The sequence below is a fragment of the Symphalangus syndactylus genome, chromosome 2 (genome assembly GCF_028878055.3).
Source record: "Symphalangus syndactylus isolate Jambi chromosome 2, NHGRI_mSymSyn1-v2.1_pri, whole genome shotgun sequence".
Classification (NCBI taxonomy): domain Eukaryota; kingdom Metazoa; phylum Chordata; class Mammalia; order Primates; family Hylobatidae; genus Symphalangus; species Symphalangus syndactylus.
This window is the reverse complement of record NC_072424.2, coordinates 107913641-107932690: the sequence shown is the minus strand read 5'-3', so window position 1 is coordinate 107932690 and position 19050 is coordinate 107913641. Positions and strand designations below refer to the sequence as shown.

The 19050-nt window shown below is 38.9% G+C and overlaps 1 protein-coding gene across 2 annotated transcripts in view; it reads left to right on the top strand.

Moving 5' to 3' along the window:
- The window catches only part of SAMD3 (sterile alpha motif domain containing 3), a 178443-nt gene that overhangs the window by 148251 nt on the left and 11142 nt on the right, over positions 1-19050 (top strand). The window lies entirely within an intron of this gene.

Below are 19050 nucleotides of genomic sequence, written 5' to 3'. Positions count from 1 at the left end.
TTCTAAAACTGTTCTTTGGCAAAAAGACAAGACAGCTGAAAGTTGCCCTAAAAGAAACTTTTTAGAAACTTTGCAAAATTCCAATTACAAACTAAAATTATAAGATAGAATCATATTTATTTTGAAATCTTTTGTGTTCTTAAAAATCACTTTGTGAGAGGGACCAAGATGGCTGAATAGGAACAGCTCCGGTCTGCAGCTAGCTCCCAAAGAGACCAACGCAGAAGGTGGGTAATTTCTGCATTTCCAACTGAGGTACCCAGTTCATCTCACTGGGACTGGTTAGGCAATGGGTCCAATGCACAGAGGACGAACAGAAGCTGGGTGAGGCATTGCTTCACCTGGGAATTGCAAGGAGCCGGGGACCTCCATCTCCAAGCCAAAGGAAGCCGTGAGGGACTGTGCTACCTGGCTGGGTTGCTACACTTTTCCCACAGTTTTTGCAATCTGCAGATCAGGAGATTCCCTCACATGCCTACACCACCAGGGCCCTGGGTTTCAAGCACAAAATTGGGTGGCTGTTTGGGCAAACACTGAGCTAGCTGCAGGACTATTTTTTCATACGCCAGTGGCGCCTGAACCCCAGTGAGACAGAACTGTTCAATCCCCTGGAAAAGGGGCCGAAGCCAGGAAGCCAAGTGGTCTTGCTCAGTGGGTCCCACTCCAACGGAGCCCAGCAAGCTAAGAACCACGGGCTTGAAATTCTCACTGCCAGCACAGCAGTCTGAAGTTGACCTGGGACCATCCAGCTTGGTGGGAGGAGGGCTGTCCACCATTACTGAGGCTTTCGTAGGCAGTTTTCCCCTGACAGTACTAGGGAGGCTGGGAGGTCAGGGCTGGGCACGGCAAAGTGGCTGTGGCCAGACTGCTTCTCTAGATTCCTCCTCACTGGGCAGGGCATCTCTGAAGGAAAGGTAACAGCCCCAGTCAGGGGCTTACAGACATAATCCCCATCTCCATGGGACAGAGCGCCTGGGGGAAGGGGCAGCTGTGGGCGCAGCTTCAGTGGCTTTAATCCTTTCTGCCTGCTGGCTCTGAAGAGAGCAGCTGATTCTGACAAGAGGGATTCTCCCAGCACAGCACACCAGCTCTGCTGAGGGACGGACTGCCTCCTCAAGTGGGTCCCTGACCCCCGTGCTGTCTGACTGGGAGAAACCTCCCAACAGGGGTCGACAGGCACCTCATACAGGAGCGCTCTGGCTGGCATCTGGCCAGTGCCCCTCTGGGATGAAGCTTCCAGAGGAAGGAGTAGGCAGTGATCTTTGCTATTCTGCAGCCTCCACTGGTGATACTCAGGCGAATAGGATCTGGAGTGGACCTCCAGCAAACTGTAGCAGACCTGCAGAAGAGGGGCCTGTTAGAAGAAAAACTAACAAACAAAAAGCAACATCAATGTCAACATAAAGGACTCCCACAAAAAAACCCCATCCAAAGGTCATCAAAGATCAAAGGTAGATAAATCCAAGAAGATGAGGAAAAACCAGTGCAAAAACGCTGAAAATTCCAAAAACCAGAATTCCTCTTCTCATCCAAATGATAGCCACTCCTTTCCAACAAGGGCACAAAACTGGACAGAAAATGAGATTGATGACGGCTTCAGAAGATGGGTAGTAATAAACTCCTCTGAGCTAAAGGAGCATGTTCTAACCCAATGCAAGGAAGCTAAGAACCTTGATAAAAGGTTACAGGAAGTGCTAACTAGAATAACCAGTTTAGAGAGGAACATAAATGATCTGATGGAGCTGAAAAGCACAGCACGAGAACTTCGTCAAGCACACGTCAAGTATCGATAGTGGAATCAATCAACTGGAAGAAAGGATATCAAATATTGAAGATCAACTTACTGAAATAAGGCATGAAGAAAAGATTAGAGAAAAAAGAATGAAAATGAATGAACAAAGCCTCCAAGAAATATGGGACTGTGTGAAAAGAACAAACATACGATTGATGGGTGTACCTGAAAGTGACAGGGAGAATGGAACCAAGTTGGAAAACATGCTTCTGGATATTATCCATGAGAACTTCCCCAACCTAGCAAGACAGGCCAAATGCAAATTCAAGAAATACAGAGAACACTGCTAAGATACTCCTCAAGAAGAGCAACCCAAAACACATAATTGTCAAACTCACCAGGGTTGAAATGAAGGAAAAAATGTTAAGGGTAGCCAGAGAGAAAGGCCAGGTTACCCACAAAGGGAAGCCCATTAGACTAACAGCAGATCTCTCTGCAGAAACCCTACAAGCCAGAAGAGAGTGGGGGCCAATATTAAACATTATTAAAGAAAAGAATTTCCAACCCAAAATTTCATATCCAGCCAAACTAAGCTTCATATATGGAAGAGAAATAAAATCCTTTACTGACAAGCAAATGCTGAAGGGTTTTGTCACCACTGGGCCTGCCTTACAAGAGCTCCTTAAGGAAGCACTAAATATAGAAAGGAAAAACTGGTATCAGCCACTGCAAAAACAAACCAAAATATAAAGACCAATGACACGATAAAGAAACTGCATCAGCTAATGGGCAAAATAACCAGCTAGCATCATGATGACAGGACCAAATTCACACATAACAATATTAGCCTGAAATGTAAATGGGCTAAATGCCTCAATTAGAAGACACAGACTGGCAAATTGGATAAAGAGTCAAGACCCACCAGTGTGCTGTATTCAGGAGACCCATCTCAGGTGCAAAGACACACATAGGCTCAAAACAAAGGGATGGAGGAATATTTACCAAGCAAATGGAAAGCAAAAAAAGAGCAGGGGTTGCAATCCTAGTCTCTGATAAAACAGACTTTATACCAACAAAGATCAAAAAAGACAAAGAAGGGCATTACATAATGGTAAAGGGATCAATGCAACAAGAAGAGCTAACTATCCTAAATATATATATACACCTAATACAGGAGCACCCAGATACATAAAACAAGTTCTTGGGGACCTGCAAAGAGACTTAGACTCCCACACAATAATAGTAGGAGACTTTAACACCCCACTGTCAATATTAGACAAATCAACGAGTCAGAAAATTAACAAGGATATTCAGGACTTGAACTCAGCTCTGGACCAAGTGGACCTAATAGATACCTGCAGAACTCTCCACCTCAAATCAACAGAACATAGATTCTTCTCAGTGCCACACAGCACGTACTCTAAAATTGATCACATAATTGGAAGTAGAACACTCTTCAGCAAATGCAAAAGAATGGAAATCATAACAGTCTCTCAGACTGCAGTGCAATCAAATTAGAACTCAGGATTAAGAAGCTCGCTAAAAACTGCACAACTACATGGAAATTGAACAGCCTGCTCCTGAATGACTACTGGGTAAATAATGAAATGAAGGCAGAAACAAAGATGTTCTTTGAAACCAGTGAGAACAAAGGCACAATGCACCAGAAGATTTCAAGCCAATATCCCTGACAAATATCAATGCAAAAATCTTCAACAAAATACTGGCAAACTGAATCCAGCAGCACATCAAAAAGTTTATCCACCACGATCAAGTCAGCTTTATCCCTGGTATGCAAGGCTGGTTCAACATACACAAATCAATAAACATTATCCATTACATAAACAGAACCAATGACAAAAACCACATGGCTATCTTAATAGATGTAGAAAAGGCCTATGATAAAATTCAACATCCCTTGATGCTAAAAACTCTCAATAACCTAGGTATTGATGGAACATATCTCAAAATAATAAGAGCTATTTATGACAAACCCATAACCAACATCACACTGAATGGGCAAAAAGCTGGAAGCATTCCCTTTGAAAACCAGCACAAGACAAGGATGCCCTCTCTCACCACTCTTATTCAAGATAGTATTGGAAGTTCTGGCCTGAGCAGTCAGGCAAGAGAAAGAAATAAAGAGTATTCAAATAGGATGAGAGGAAGTCAAATTGTCTCTGTTTGCAGACAACGTGATTGTATATTTAGAAAACACCATCATCTCAGCCCAAAAACTCCTTAAGCTGATAAGCAACTTCAGCAAATTCTCAGGATACAAAATCAATGTGCAAAAACCACAAGCATTCCTATACACCAATAATAGACAAACAGCCAAATCATGAGTGAACTCCCATTCGCAACTGCTACAAAGAGAATAAAATACCTAGGAATACAACTTACAAGAGACATGAAGGACCTCTTCAAGGAGAACTACAAACCACTGCTCAAGAAATAAGACAGGACACAAAGGAAAAAAAAAGACATTCCGTGCTCATGGATAGGAAGAATCAATATCATGAAAATGGCCATACTGCCTAAAGTAATTTATAGATTCAATGCTATTCCCATCAAGCTACCAGTATTTACAATCACAAAGACTTGGAACCAACCCAAATGCCATCAATGATAGACTGGATAAAGCAAATGTGGCACATATACACCACAGAATACTATGCAACCATAAAAAAGAATGAGTTCATGTCCTTTGCAGGGACATGGATGAAGCTGGAAGCCATCATTCTCAGCAAACTAACACAGAAACAGGAAACCAAACACACCACATGTTCTCATTCATAAGTTGGAATTGAACAATGAAAACACATGGACACAGGGAGGGGAACATCACACACCAGGGCCTGTTGGGGGTGGGGGACAAGGGGAGGGAGAGCATTAGGACAAATACCTAATACATGTGGGTCTTATAACCTAGATGACAGGTTGATAGATGCAGCAAACCACCATGGTACATGTATACCTATTAACAAACCTTCTTTGTTTGTTAATAGGTTATATTAACACCTATATATATATAGGGTTTTTTTTTGGTTTGTTAATAGGTTATATTAACACACACACACGCATATATATATATATGTTAATACAAGCACTTTCTGCACATGTATCCCAAAACTTAATAAAATAAAAATCACTTTGTAAAATAACAGCATTACATTATGCATAAGTTGCTTTTCTCAAACATTTGATTTTCAGTAGAATAAAGGTGGAGTTCCTTTCCATTCAGTTTCCCCTCTTTTTCTATGAGGTATTTCCCACCAAAATTCAACGGAATTGATGAATGGTAAAATCAATTGTCCACAGCAGTTGTCCCTAGCCTTAGAACTCAAGGGTCAGTCCGTGGGATCAGAGGTCACACCCCTGGACACAAGTCTAAATACAAGCCCCCCTCTTGTGTTGACACATCATCTTTGAACCAGCTTGTACCCTCACATTTTCTGTCCCTTCTTCATGGAACTTCACTCTTCGTGGTTTTTCCTTTCTAGCCACCAAGACATGCTTGAATCCTAAGATGAACTCTGCTATGGTCAATCCAGGGCCCTTTGCTACAAAAAGAACAGGGAATTGAATGTATTGGGGTTAGCAGTTAAATGGTAATGGAATTTAGTTTTGACCTTCCTGCCAGCTAAGGCTAAAAAAGAGATGATAGGGTGGTCATTGTTGACGTCTGCAGAGACATTTTTGCTAGCAAACAAATATAATTGGTAAGGATTTAACTTTTTCCCCCTTACAAATAGTGCAAATCACTGATTCTTTGAAGACTATAGCCTCTCCGTTTATGCTCTCATGTTCTGTAAAGCAAAAAGTTTTAAAGGATGAGAAAACTATTTATAGTGGAGTATTACAGAAACACTTTGTTTCTGTATTTTGTACACTACATGGGGATTAAGCAAATGTACAAACACTAAGAAGTGTTTGTGTGTAGGGGGGGGTTCCAACCTTTGAATTTATCTCATATAATTTTATTTTTCAGAGTGATTACCAACATTATTTTTAATCTTTGGTTTGAACTTCTTCCTTCGATAGCTCCTTTGTAATGTCTTTAAGATTGCTGAGCCAGGCATGGTGGCTCACATCTGTAATCCCAGCACTTTAGGAGACTGAGACGGGAGGATTACTTGAGTCCATGTGTCATGTATGTTGAAACCAGCCTGGGCCAACATAGTGAGACCCCCTCTTTACAAAAACTAAACAAAATTAGCCAGGTCTGGTGGCATGTGCCTGTAAGTCCCAGCTACTCGTGAGGCTGAGGTGTGAGAACCGCTTGAGCCGGGGCGGTTGAGGCTTCAGTGAGCTGAGAATGCACCACTGCACTCTAGCCTGGGTGACAGAGCCAGACCCTGTCTCAAGAAAAAAAGAAAAGAAAAGAAAAAGATTTCTGAACATTACAAACGTTTAAGACACACTGGGTAACCCTCACGTTTTAAATTTTTTAACTGGGCACAATATTTTTATAATACAGAAAAAAATTATTTCCTATGCTGCAGAGATGGAAAATGTGCATGCAGGCAAGACACAGGAGTCTGGCTATTCACTCAAAGGCAAGAAAGTGGGTTTGGCTAAACTGGTGGAAGATCTTGGGAAGGGATAAATAGAGGAAGAGATTTTCTTTTGTTTTGCTTAATTTTGTTTCTGTTTTTTTCCTTTGGTGGTCTGATGGGATTTACCAAAGAATTGAAGGTAGATGTCTTAATGAAAGAAGGTGGATTTTTTTTTTTTTTTTTAGACGGTGTTTCACTCATCGCTCAGACTGGAGTGCAGTTGCGTGATCTCGGCTCACTGCAACCTCTGCCTCCTGGGTTCAAGCGATTCTCCTGCCTCAGCCTCCTGAGTAGCTGGGATTACAGGCACGCAACACCACGCCCGGCTAATTTTTTGTGTTTTTAGTAAAGATGGGGTTTTGCCAACTTGGGCAGGCTGGTCTCGAACTCCTGACCTCAGATGATCCACCCGCCTTGGCCTCACAAAGTGCTAGGATTACAGGCATGAGCCACTGAGCCCAGCCAGGGTGGATTTCTTAGTTCTGTCACATGGGCTTCCACAGGTAGACCAGGCAGCTGCAGAACTTGTGCAGGTCTGAGCAGAGAGGGCAGATCTTTTGTCCTTAACCCTCCACCCACTGCATTCTCTTTGCCATTTTAGCTCTGCTTAAGCTATGTTCTTTGGCTGCAAAACCTGAAGCATCTGCAATGCCAAAGCACCACCTGTGAGTCAACATACCTGAGTTCCTCCTGTCCCACTGCTAGAAAGACTTATCATCATGTTATATATATAGCTTTGCTTGTCAGAATCCCACATTATGTTCCCAGACCAATCTTGCAAAATGCCGGGTATTTTGCAACGTATAAAAATGCCTTTCCAACCTCAAGACCTCATGTGGCTGCGTGTATGGTCGTGCAGTCAATGAAGCAGCTGTGCCATCGCTTCTTATGCATCTGAGTTTTAGTTTTAGGTCCAGAGAGCGTATAGCCCCATGAATTGATAAATCTGCTTTCTTTTCTTAAGTGTCTTACTGTACCTCATTGTGTATTTATAAACAGATATAATTAGATTCTTAAACCGATACACTTAACTGAGTAATTTCATAAATTGCTGACAGTATCTTGTTAAAATGATGAAAATGTTGGATTTAAAAGCTTAGAGGAATTGTGTGGAACTGCATGGCAATGTAAGATTGTACTTTATACAGTCGTATTTTTTTTTGTCATAATCCTTAGGTGTTAAAGTTGAATGAATCAAACTCCTCACTTCATGGCACATTATCACTGTTGCCCTGTGCTGGATCTTTCTCTGGTTTTATTATTCCTTTCTGTCCCCATTTCTATCTGCTTTTCTCCCCACCTCTGACTGTAGGAAACCATTTTAAAGCGTTTCATATGTATTTTTTGTTTCTTTGTAAATGTTCCAGAATGTGTTCTGTCATTTGGAGTTCATGTATTTTTGATTTAACATAAATGAGGATTCTTTACCTCATTCGGTTTCACCTTTTAAACTCACACTCTTTTAAAGATTCATTCGTGTATATTTCAAGTCCATTGATTTTAACCATTATAGAGTATTCTTGCCTCAAGTCCTGTTCCCACTACAAATTGCACCACAGAGAACACCATTATGCATACGTGGTTATGAAGCTGTGTGTCCTTTCTTTGGGTTGCACATCCAGAAGTGGAACTGATGGGGCTCAAGGCATGTGTGTACTTAATTTGACCAGTTGCTCTTCAGAAAGACTTTGCTAGTCTCACTCCCACACCAGTGCAGATCCCTGTATTCCTGCCAATGCTTACCATTATCTAGCCTTCAAAATGCTGCCAAGACTAATAGGTATAAAGTATAATTTCATTCTTGCTGTGATTTACATTTCCATGGATTACTGAGTCTGGGCATCTCTTCATATGTGTGTTAGCCTTTTGCATTTCTTCTAGAAAATTACCTCTTTAGATCCATTGCCTGTTTTCCAATGGGTTTGCATCTTTTTATTGTTGATTTGTAGACTGCAGTCTTTCCCATACCCCAAGTCACAAAGTTACTCACTTATTCTTTCTTCTGTTATGTTTATAATTTTAACTTTCATGTTTAAATCTTTAAGTCATCTGCAGTTCATCTTTGATAGGCCAATGGAATAAGAGAGAATGCCCAGAATACACCCATGTCTATTTGGGAACGTAATGTACAATAAAAGTGGCACCATAAACCCATGAAGAAAATGGGCTGTTTTGTAATTGGTGTTGAGAAAGTGGTTCATTATATGGAGATCTCTATTTAACAGCATATACAGATTGTTCTTATGCCATTCTGTATTGCATTTTCCACTTAGTGTTTATTACTTAGTACTACTTAGTGTAGAGACATTTTTTGTTGCCCAGTGGAGGATATGCTGTGCCAGGGAGTCCCTCAGAGGAGAAGATTCTGTGTAAGTTCATCCTCATTTTCAGAATAAGGGGAAGAGGGAGTCTTCTTAAACCAGCCCCCAGGACCACCTTGTAGCATCTGCCCTCTCACAGAATGACATCCTGGGCTGTGGTGCCATGAATGGAGGGAGTGTTGAACCAAAAGAAGGTTCTGAGCATCGGCCAGCACAGGGAGCACCAGGACAAGCTCTGGCTAGCTCTTGGGGAAGCATCCTGCTGTAACTGGATGGAGATGGACTGGTGGAGGGATCCTGCTCTTACTGTCCTGACCCTGGGATGAAGGAGGTCATATCTGGTCTACATGGGGCACAGGACCTTGGATCCCCACGTCATCATAGCTCGATGTTCATCCTTTCCTTGGGGATGTCTTCATCCAAAAAAATTCCCTGATGGTCCTCTTGGCCTCTGTCAGATGCCCCATTTGAAGCATCAGGATGTAAACATACTTACCGAAATGCTTAACTTCTTAATACTTTCTTGACTAATGCATGCATTTTCTTTTCTTAATTACTAAAGTTTCTTTCAGCCGGTAGAGCTATCAACCTATTATCATAAACTTTTTGGCCATGAAAAAAAAAAGCTGACTTTGATAATAGCCAGTGATTCTTTCAGAATTTTCTGAAAAAATTTTGACTTGTACTGTATAGGTGTCTAGCTCTTTACATTTATGGCTGATCTTTTCAACTACTTTGAAAAGATTCTCCTCTGTCTTTATGGGGTAAATTCACTCTAAATTTGATATTTGGTGAAAATAATTTTGTTTTCTTGAAGCAGAATACAAAGGATGTAAATACCATTTACATCTCAGCTGGAGCCTTTGCTTATCTCTTTCTGTGTTTGTTTGTTTTTGTTGGTTTTTGTTTTGTTTTGTTTTCTAACTGCAATGGAGTTTTCTTGATTTGGAGGCTTTTAATGTTATGTAGGTGCATAGATTATTTTATCTTTATCAATTAGTTTAATCTACATTTGGTTTCTGTTTAGCTTTAAGAGTTTTAAATAAGTAACAATCCTATTAGTTTCTTCAAAATTTCTTTTAATTTCATCACTAACAGGTCTTCATTTTATGATGTATTCATTATTTCTGATTCCAAGTTCTTACAATGTATGTTGTCTTCTCCAGAAACAACAGTTGTTTGAATTTTTTAGTTCCTTGTTTATAATCTTTCTAGTAGTTCTATTTATTATTGAAAGTGAAGTATCGAAGTCTCCAACTATAATTCTGGAATTGTGTATTTTGCCTTTCAGTTCTGTCAGTTTTTGTCTCATGGTTTTAGGGGCTCTGTTGTTAGGTGTATATAAGTTTATAATTGCTATATCTTCCTGATGTAACCCTCCCAGCCCTGTTACTTACCAGTTTAACCAATTTTTTCCCTTTGTACAATCACCAGGATTGTAATTCTCTACCCCCTTGAAGTTAGGTGTGGTCACAAGGCTGGCCAATGAGATGTGAGCAGATGTGACATGCGCATTAAAAATCCAGCATACAATTCCTCATTTTCCCCTTTTTTTAGTGACAACTGACAACATTCTAGGTGATCGAGCCATGTCCTTGGGTAAGGAGGATTAGGAGCAGGACCCAAGATGGGCATGTCATATGTGTGATAAACTTTTGTCACTATAAGGTCTGGGGGTTATCAGGTGCGGCAGTGTAATCTTGCCTGTTGCAGGTAATACCAGGGACTCCGAACACACTATGTCAAGCATTCGATCCACTTCTCCTGTGATTCTCCTGTGCCTGTGCTGCTTCATGAAGCAATGAAGGCATTTTTTGAGGATCAGGCTAGTCCTGCCATCCTCCCTTGTGATTTTACAATCTGTGTCCTTGTACTATCTTTAGCATGGGGAAATATATGAGAGTTATTGCCATTTGTTATAATAAGAACACTTAGAACATAGGAAAAAATGATTTTGCTTTAAGTAAAAACACCTAGTTTTCATTTTTACAGCTAATTTATTTGAAGATTCTTTCTAAGCCCTCAGTACTAGGAATAGATTGTCTCCTTTGTGACCTTAATTTTAAGGACATTTCTCTAAGTCTGAAACATAGAGGAAAAAATACCTAATATTTTGCTGCATTCTGATGTGAAATATTCTATCAAATATATACTGGAGCAACATGGCAATTTCTTTAGAGAGGTTAACTTTTGCTTCTTTTTTTTTTTTTCAACCTACTTTATGTGTAGGATACTGATGCATGGATTTGATAAATGCTTTTAGGATGTTCTTGTATTCCAAAGCCTTCCACATATTTGCTAAATAAGTTAGTTAACTACCTGGTGTTAAATTATTAACACTATACCTATAATTCATTTCTCTTTTAAAACATTTTCTTTTCCTACTTATTGGGTACATATATACCCTATAGCTTTGAAAGCTATGAAATAGCTTTGTGTGTTAGATTTCTTTGGCTTAGAAATAAAATAGAATTAAAGTTATGCAAAAACTACCTAGTGAGTCAAATGTTATGAATATTTACTAAGTTTCTTTGGATTTATCTTACAACACTTACTGTTGTTTTTTTACTAGGCCTGACACATAATGATTTATTGCATAAATACTAATTACTTTATAGCCTTTTCCACAGATGTTTCTCTCATGATAGAAAATTGAACAAGACAGCAAAAGTTGAAGAAAAATCTTGACAGTTAATTTCATTCTACATAGAGTGCAATTACTGTCATTAGCAGGTGGCATATTTACTAATACTGCAAAGTTTTACAAGTAAGCTGCACACTTGGAAACATGGGGCAAGGGTGCATGAGTGAAACTCTGCCTGCTGATTGACTGAGACACATGCCTGAATGCTCAGCTAAGCTACTGTTAAACTTCCATAGGGGGTATATCATTTCCAAGTCAACACTTGATGACAATAGAATTGGAAATGAGGATGATTGGGATTTGGTATGAGGAAGCCCCTAGTATCTCACATAACACTGTCCAATAGAAATATAGTATGTGCTGCATATGTAATTTTTAATTTTCTAGTAGCAGAAATTTTTAAAAAGTGGCAAATGGAATTAATGTTAATAGTATATTTAACTCACTATATGCAAAATATTATTTCAACATGTAATCGTTCTAAAAAATTGTTAATGAGATATTTTACATTCTTTTTTTGCATAGTAAATATTTGAAATACAGTGTTTGCAGCTCACATTTCAATTTGGACTATCTCTGATGGAAAAAAAAAGCCAGGTTCAGTGGCGCATGCCTGTAAGTCCCAGCTACTTGGGAGGCAAATGCCAGGAGGATTGCTTGAGCCCAGGAGTTAGAATGCAGCTGGGCAACATAGCAAAACCCACTCTTCTATTAAAAAATAATAAAAATGACAATAAAAATTGTGAAAAATTAGAAATATCAATTTGGGCTAGTCACATTTCACGTGCTTAGAAGCCACATGTGGCTAGTAGCTACCATACTGGACAACTCAGATGAATACACCCTTTGGGTAATTAGAGAATGAGTGAGATGACAATCCACAGAGAACATTATAGTTAGCAGGGAGTATGTCGTTACTTGCTGGTGATGTTCAGAAGCTACAGTCCACAATCCTAGATATGGAACCGTTATTTACATAGTGCCTTTAAAGTAGATTTTTCATAGGGTGTTTATAAGAATTATTCAGGGACCAGATGCAGTGACTCATGCCTGTAACCCCAGCACTTTGGGAGCTGAAATGGGAGAATCCCTTGAGCCCAGGAGTTCAAGACAAGCTTGGGCAACATGGCAAGATACCATCTTCTTAAAAAATTTTTTTTAAAGAGAATTATTCAGTTTTCATAACAAGACACTCTCTTTGTGAACTTATTCGGATTGTGGGATATAGAACAAAGGTATCTTTGTAAAGCCAAGATGAGTTTTTTTTTCATTTCTGGGAGATAAAAAAGCTATAACTACATTTTTAACCATGCCCTCTTTACTACTTCAAAAGCAGTCTCATTCTTCTGTTGAAATCAAACTTAGAAATATTCGCCTCCTTATTTCTGTTCCAGCTGTCAGCTTAAACTAAAAGTTGGCTAGAACTATGCTCTGCTATTACAACCAACTCTGTGAGAGCTTAGGTTACTGTGGTGTTGGAGTAGAGAGACCACACTCTATGTTGCCAAAACTGGTGTGGTAAAGGAAGCATAGCATACGCTCTTTATACAATTTGTTTGGCTCTAACTCAAGTTAATGTTCTGGTTAATTTATGCTGATTCCTCCTAAGTCATACATCTCACAGGTGAGTCCTACACTTCCCTTCAGTGTATTTCTTGGCCTGAAGTGATCTCTTCTGTGCTTCATGTCTTCTTCCTTTGATTCCTCCTTGAGCACGGCACTCCATTAACTTTGTCTACTGAGACAGACATCTCGAAGTCAACAGTCAGCAGCTGGAAACAGCTGCTGTTCTGTAAGATTCAGAAATTTCTTACTCACTAGTTCCCTCATTTCAATGTGCACTGTTAAAGAAATCAGCCTGTTAGAGAAGTGGGGAACTACCCTAACAGAAGCCTGCACACCTGGGTATCTCTGTGCTTGGAAAAGTCACTTCCCCTTTGAGGGTCTCAGTTTGCCCATCAGTAAAGTGTGAGGCATGGACTAGGTGGTTTCTAAGTTCTTTCCAGCTTTAATAATATATAAATCATTAACAGTATATCTAACAATGTATAAATCTAACAAAATGTAAATCATTAAAATGGTGAGAATTTTAAATTCTGATGTAGCCTTCTAATAATTAGGAAAATCACTTCAGTCTAGAATACAACCCACCAACACTGTGTTAATCCCATCAGTCTGATCAGGTGGAAGTTCTCTAGAAACTTTATTTTCATGATTGGGTAAGAGTTTTGGAGGAAGTAGTACATTATAAATACAGTAGTATCTAAATGTCAATATCAGCAATTATGTAACTTCTACTATATTTCAGTAGATGAAAGAAAGCTGCTTAGATAAATATTTTTTCTGTACTTTAAAAAATTAAAATGTTTTTTTAAGAAATTGTCATTCTATGCATTTGAGACATACAGAAGAAAAAATATATATGTAACATATATGTAGTTTATGAGACAAACACTGTTAACCCAGCATTTAACTTCAGAACTAGAACACTGCCTGCACCATTGTGTGTACCTGAGTTTTCCTCCCCTCTCCTGTCACCTGCCTTTCCGACACCACAGGCCTCTAGAAGTAATCACTACTCTGAATTTTATGTTTATCATTCGCCTGTTTTTAAAATAAATGACATTGTCACACATGCATGAATTCTTAAGGGATATATTGCTTAGTTTTGCTTGTTTTTTTTTCAAGCACATATTTTATTTGAATAAATCCTCTGGGGTCCATTTTTATGTTCACAGTTTAAAACATATACAAACAAAGCTTGAAAAGTAAATGAAGATCTGACACATCTGAAGCTTAAAGTTTTTTTTTTTTTTTTTCTTGTCACCACCTTCCACATTTTACATTTGAAACTCCTTGGCTTCGTTGACAATCCGTTATCCTGGTTCTCCTGCTCCTATAATTTTCTCCCTTTCTATAACTCTAAATCTAGATAATTTATAAGAAATATCAAATCTCTATCTCTGCATTCACAAGTTTCCTAGCTATTCTTCCAACCTCAATTAAAAGATTTCATCACCTTTAAGTCCCAGCTTTAAACCCTGGCCCTCTATGGTTTTCCACAATCTTCAGATTCGCGCTGCTAAACATTCCCATAACATGCTCTGCCCTTCCTGTCTCTCCACCCCAGAACTGTCCTTTCTTCTTTCAAATTCTATTATCCCTTAAAATATGATCAGTTCCTCATCTCCCAAGAATTTTCCTTCACTACCCCAGCCTAAAACAAATTCCAGTTTTGCTTGTTTTTGAGGTTTACAAAATGATATGAAAACTATATGTTGGCTTTGATAAGTTCCTTTTTTTACTCAATGTAATGTCACTGGAATTCATCCAGGTTGTTCAGCTGAGTGTAGTTTATTCGTTTTCCTGTTGGTTTAATCTATTGTGACAGGCAACCAGTTTATTTGGCTCTTCTCTTCTTAACGGATATTTGATTTGTTTCCAGTGTTGGCTGTTACGAACTATGCTGCTGTGATTATTCTTGTATGTGTGTCTTGAAGCATATGTGAAGCTTTTTTTCAAGGATTTATACTTAGGAGGGGATTTGCTGGCTCACTGGCTCATAGGGTGTGCAGATATTCAACTTTATAAGACAGTGCCAAATTATTTTCCTGGATGATTAAGCTCCCTGAGCAGCACTTGTTAATCATCTGATTTCTTTTCCACTCACCCTGCCCCCATGCAATGCCACCACCCCACTTCCAATCTATTGGGAATACAATGGTACTGTGTTTGGCTTCCATTTTAGTTATGTATGCGGGTGATCATCTTTTCATATGTTTATGAAATATTCATACCTGAGACTGGGCAATTTAAAAAAGAAAGAGGCTTATTGAACTTATAGTTACACATGACTAGGGAGGCCTCACAATTATGGCAGAAGGCAAGGAGGAGCAAGTCACATCTTCTGTGGATGGCAACAGGCAGAGAGAGAGCTTGTGCAGAGAAACTCCCGTTTTTAAAACCATCGGATCTTGTGAGACCCATTCACTATCATGAGACAGCATGAGAAAGACTTGCCCCCATGATTCAGTCATCTCCCAACTGGTCCCTCCTACAACACATGGGAATTATGGGAGCTACAAGATGAGATTTGGGTGGGGACACAGAGCCAAACCATATTAACCTCTGATTGGGCCCCTCTTGCAACCAATCAGACTGGTAGCAGGCCTAGTCTTCATTTGCATTGGGATATAACTTTGTTACTTCACTTCAGCCTCTGGTCCCTTCCCACAACCAATCAGACATTTGCATAGAGTGTAACTTTGTAACTTCAGCCACTGATTGGTCACCTTCCACAACTAATCAGACTGGTCGTGGGCCTCTCCTTTATTTACATAGGGTGTAAACCGAGTCACCAATGGGAAACCACTAGAGGCTATTTAAAACCCAGAAAATTCTCTTGAGCAGCCAGCTTGAGCCTGCTCCCACTCCGTGGAGTATACTCTCATTTCAATAAATCTGTGTTTTTGTTGCTTCTTTATTTCATGGCTTTGTTGTGCATTTCTTCCAATTCTTTGTTCAAAACGCCAAGAACCTGGACGACTTGGTCGAGGCTCTCCACTGGTAACACTTTTAGGAAATCCTTTCTTACCCTGAAGTGATAAGAAATATTTCTATATTTTCTTTAAATTTTTTTTAAGTTTTTGCTCTTAAAATTTAACTTCTTAAGCCATATGGGATTTTTTTTCCTTATGGATAAAAAATTTTCTTGCACCTTTTAGAAAATAGGCCTTTTCTTCCTCAGATTCGTGATGCCACCTCTGTTGTTTCCACATGGCTCTGTGTCTAGAAGCTCTGCTGTTTTCCACTAGTAAAGTCATCTATCCCTGCATCAATACCAACTTCCTTACTTACATAGCTGTAAAATGTCTTGATACTTTTCCATCACTGCTTTATTATTCTTTAGGAATGTTTTGGTTATTCTTGAGGTTTTTAATCTTTCAAATGAGTTTTAGAATCAGCTAGTCAAGTTCTGATAAAAAAAATTGTGGTTTTTGATAGGTTTGGGATTTTGACAGAAATATTGAATCAACAGCTCTACTTGGAGAAAGATGACTTTCTTACAATATTGAATCTTTCTAGCTGTGAACATAATAGACTATCCATTTATTTAAGTCTCATTAATATTTTATAGTTTCATAATTTTCTTAAAAGTCTTCCACATTTTTGTTAGTTTTCTTCCTAGGTATCTTATAAGGGTTCTTTTGCAATTTAATTTTTTTTTTTTGCAAAATATAATTGTAAAAAATTCTATTTTCTATGTTAGCATATGTTAGAATATTTATCTTGTATTCAGTTGCTCTGAAAAACTCAGTTGTAACAAATTATATATGCATGATTTTAAGTTTTCTCTTGAACAATCACATCATCTATGAATATTGACAATTTTGTTTCTATCTTTTCAATTTTTATACCTTTTATTTTCTTATCTTACTACTCTGACTAGAATTTCAGTACAGGCTGAGTAAGAGTATAATAAAGCATCTTTGTGTTGCTTCTGATTTTAAAGATTATTCTTTTAAAATTTCACTATTAAAAATCATATCCGTCAGGCGTGGTGACTCATACCTGTAATCCCAACAATTTGGGAGGCCAAGGTAGCAGATCATTTAAGCCCAAGGGTTCAAGAGCAGCCTGGGCAACATGGCAAGACTTGTCTCTACAAAAAATACCAAAATTAGCCAGCTGTGGTGGCATGGCCTTGTAGGCTCATCTGTTGGGACAGTTGATCACTTGTGCCTGGGAGTTTGAGGCTGCACTGAGCTGTGATCACGCCACTGCACTTCAGCCTGGGTGACAGAGAGACCTTATCTCAAAAAGAAAAAAGTTATGTTAGCTCTAGGTTTTTGGTATATAACTTTATAGGTTTTGAAAATTTCTCTTATTTTGACAAAAGTTTTTTTCTTTAATCATAGAGGGATATTATAAGATACTTTTTCTGCATTATTTGACATGGTCATGTTTTTTCATCTTTAATTAATTAATTAATGCAGTATATGATGTTTATACATGTTTAGATAATCCAAGTAAAATTACGGAACTGTTGTTATTTATTTATTTATTTATTTATTTATTTATTTATTTTTTGAGACCGAGTCTCACTCTGTTGCCCAGGCTGGAGCACAGTGGCATGATCTCAGCTCACCACAACCTCCGTCCCCCGGGTTCAAATGATTCTCCTGTCTCAGTCCCCCGAGTAGCTGGCATTACAGGAGTGCACTACCACACCTGGCTACTTTTTTGTATTTTTAGTAGAGACGGGGTTTCACCATGTTAGCCAGGCTGGTCTCAAACTCCTGACCTAAGGTGATCTGCCCGCCTTGGCCTCCCGACATTTATTATTGTTTTTGTAGAGATAGAGCTTTGCTATGTTGCCCTGGCTTCTCTCAAACTCCTGGCCTCAAGTAACCCTTGGCCTCAGCCTCCCAAAGTATTGGGATTACTGGGTGTGAGCTGCTGTGCCCAACAATCATACTATTCATACAGCACGTTTCTCAAAACCTACCTCTTTTTTGCCCCGAATCTTTCTATAACAGTGGCCCCCAAATTGAGATTTTAGTATGATAGCGTGTGAAACGTAGTTGGTAAATCAATCATGTTTTCTTTTAATTTGCTATAGTTCCCTTACCAATGTCAAACCACCCTTGAGTTTCTGAGGTATAATAAATTCAAGTTAGTTGTTACTTGTTTCCAGTATCTGCAACTTTGTTCATGAACAAGAGTGACTGCACTTTTCCTCTCTTACACTGTTCTTTCAGGTTTGGGGATCAATGTCATAGAGGCTTCATAGGATGGGTCACAGAGTATTCCTTTTTTTTCTTTTCTTTTTTTTTTTTTTTTTTTTTTGAGACAGTCTTGCTCTGTCTCCCAGGCTGGAGTGTAGTGGTGTGATCTTGGCTTACTGCAACCTCTGCCTCCAGGTTCAAGCAATTCTCATGCCTCAGCCTCTCAAGTAGCTGGGATTACAGGTGCATGCTACTGCGTCGGCTAATTTTTGTATTTTTAGTAGACGTGGGGTTTCGCTACGTTGGCCAGGCTGGTCTTGAACTCCTGGCTTTAGGTGATCCTCCTGCCTCGTCCTTCCAAAGTGCTGGGATTACAGGTGTGAGCCACCATGCCTGGCCTCCTTTCCTTTTTCTTGAAAAATTTTGCATAAATTTGAACACTCTGTTTCAAAAGTTAAGTAGATTTTGTCTGTAAAACCCTCAAGTCTTTCTTGGTATTTTCTTTGTGGAAAGACTTTTATCTTCCAACTAAATTTGTGTAAGATTATAGGAACTTCTTAATTTGATAATTTTATTTTTCTAGGAGTTCGTTCACTTGTTTTAGGTCTTGTTAGTCATTCTGTGTTCACAGAAAGTAGATCTACTGAGGCTTTCCTATGTGCTTGTAAAAGCCTTGATATAAGAGGACTGTAGGCTCCTTATCATCTTTTTCGTCTTTTATAGGTATCATCTGTTCACATTCTGGTCAGCTAGACAGTTGATCAACTTTGATTTGCATGCAGTTCAGCTGACTGTCCTCTTAACTCATATTTCTAGAAAGATATTTCTCTTATTTCCTCAAAGCTGATTGTCTTAGATTTTCAACAAGAATAAGTGAGGTGTTTCTTAGCTGCCCCCACTACGCCCAACATACCCAGTTGTATAGTGAATAAAATTATTAGTTTAATGATTTAGCATCAGAAAATAACCACTGTTATTATTTTGAATTTGGATTATATGGCATGGTACTGCAGCTATAAAAAGGCATTTAAAAAGAAAAAAGATAAACAATAGTAATAACAAAACC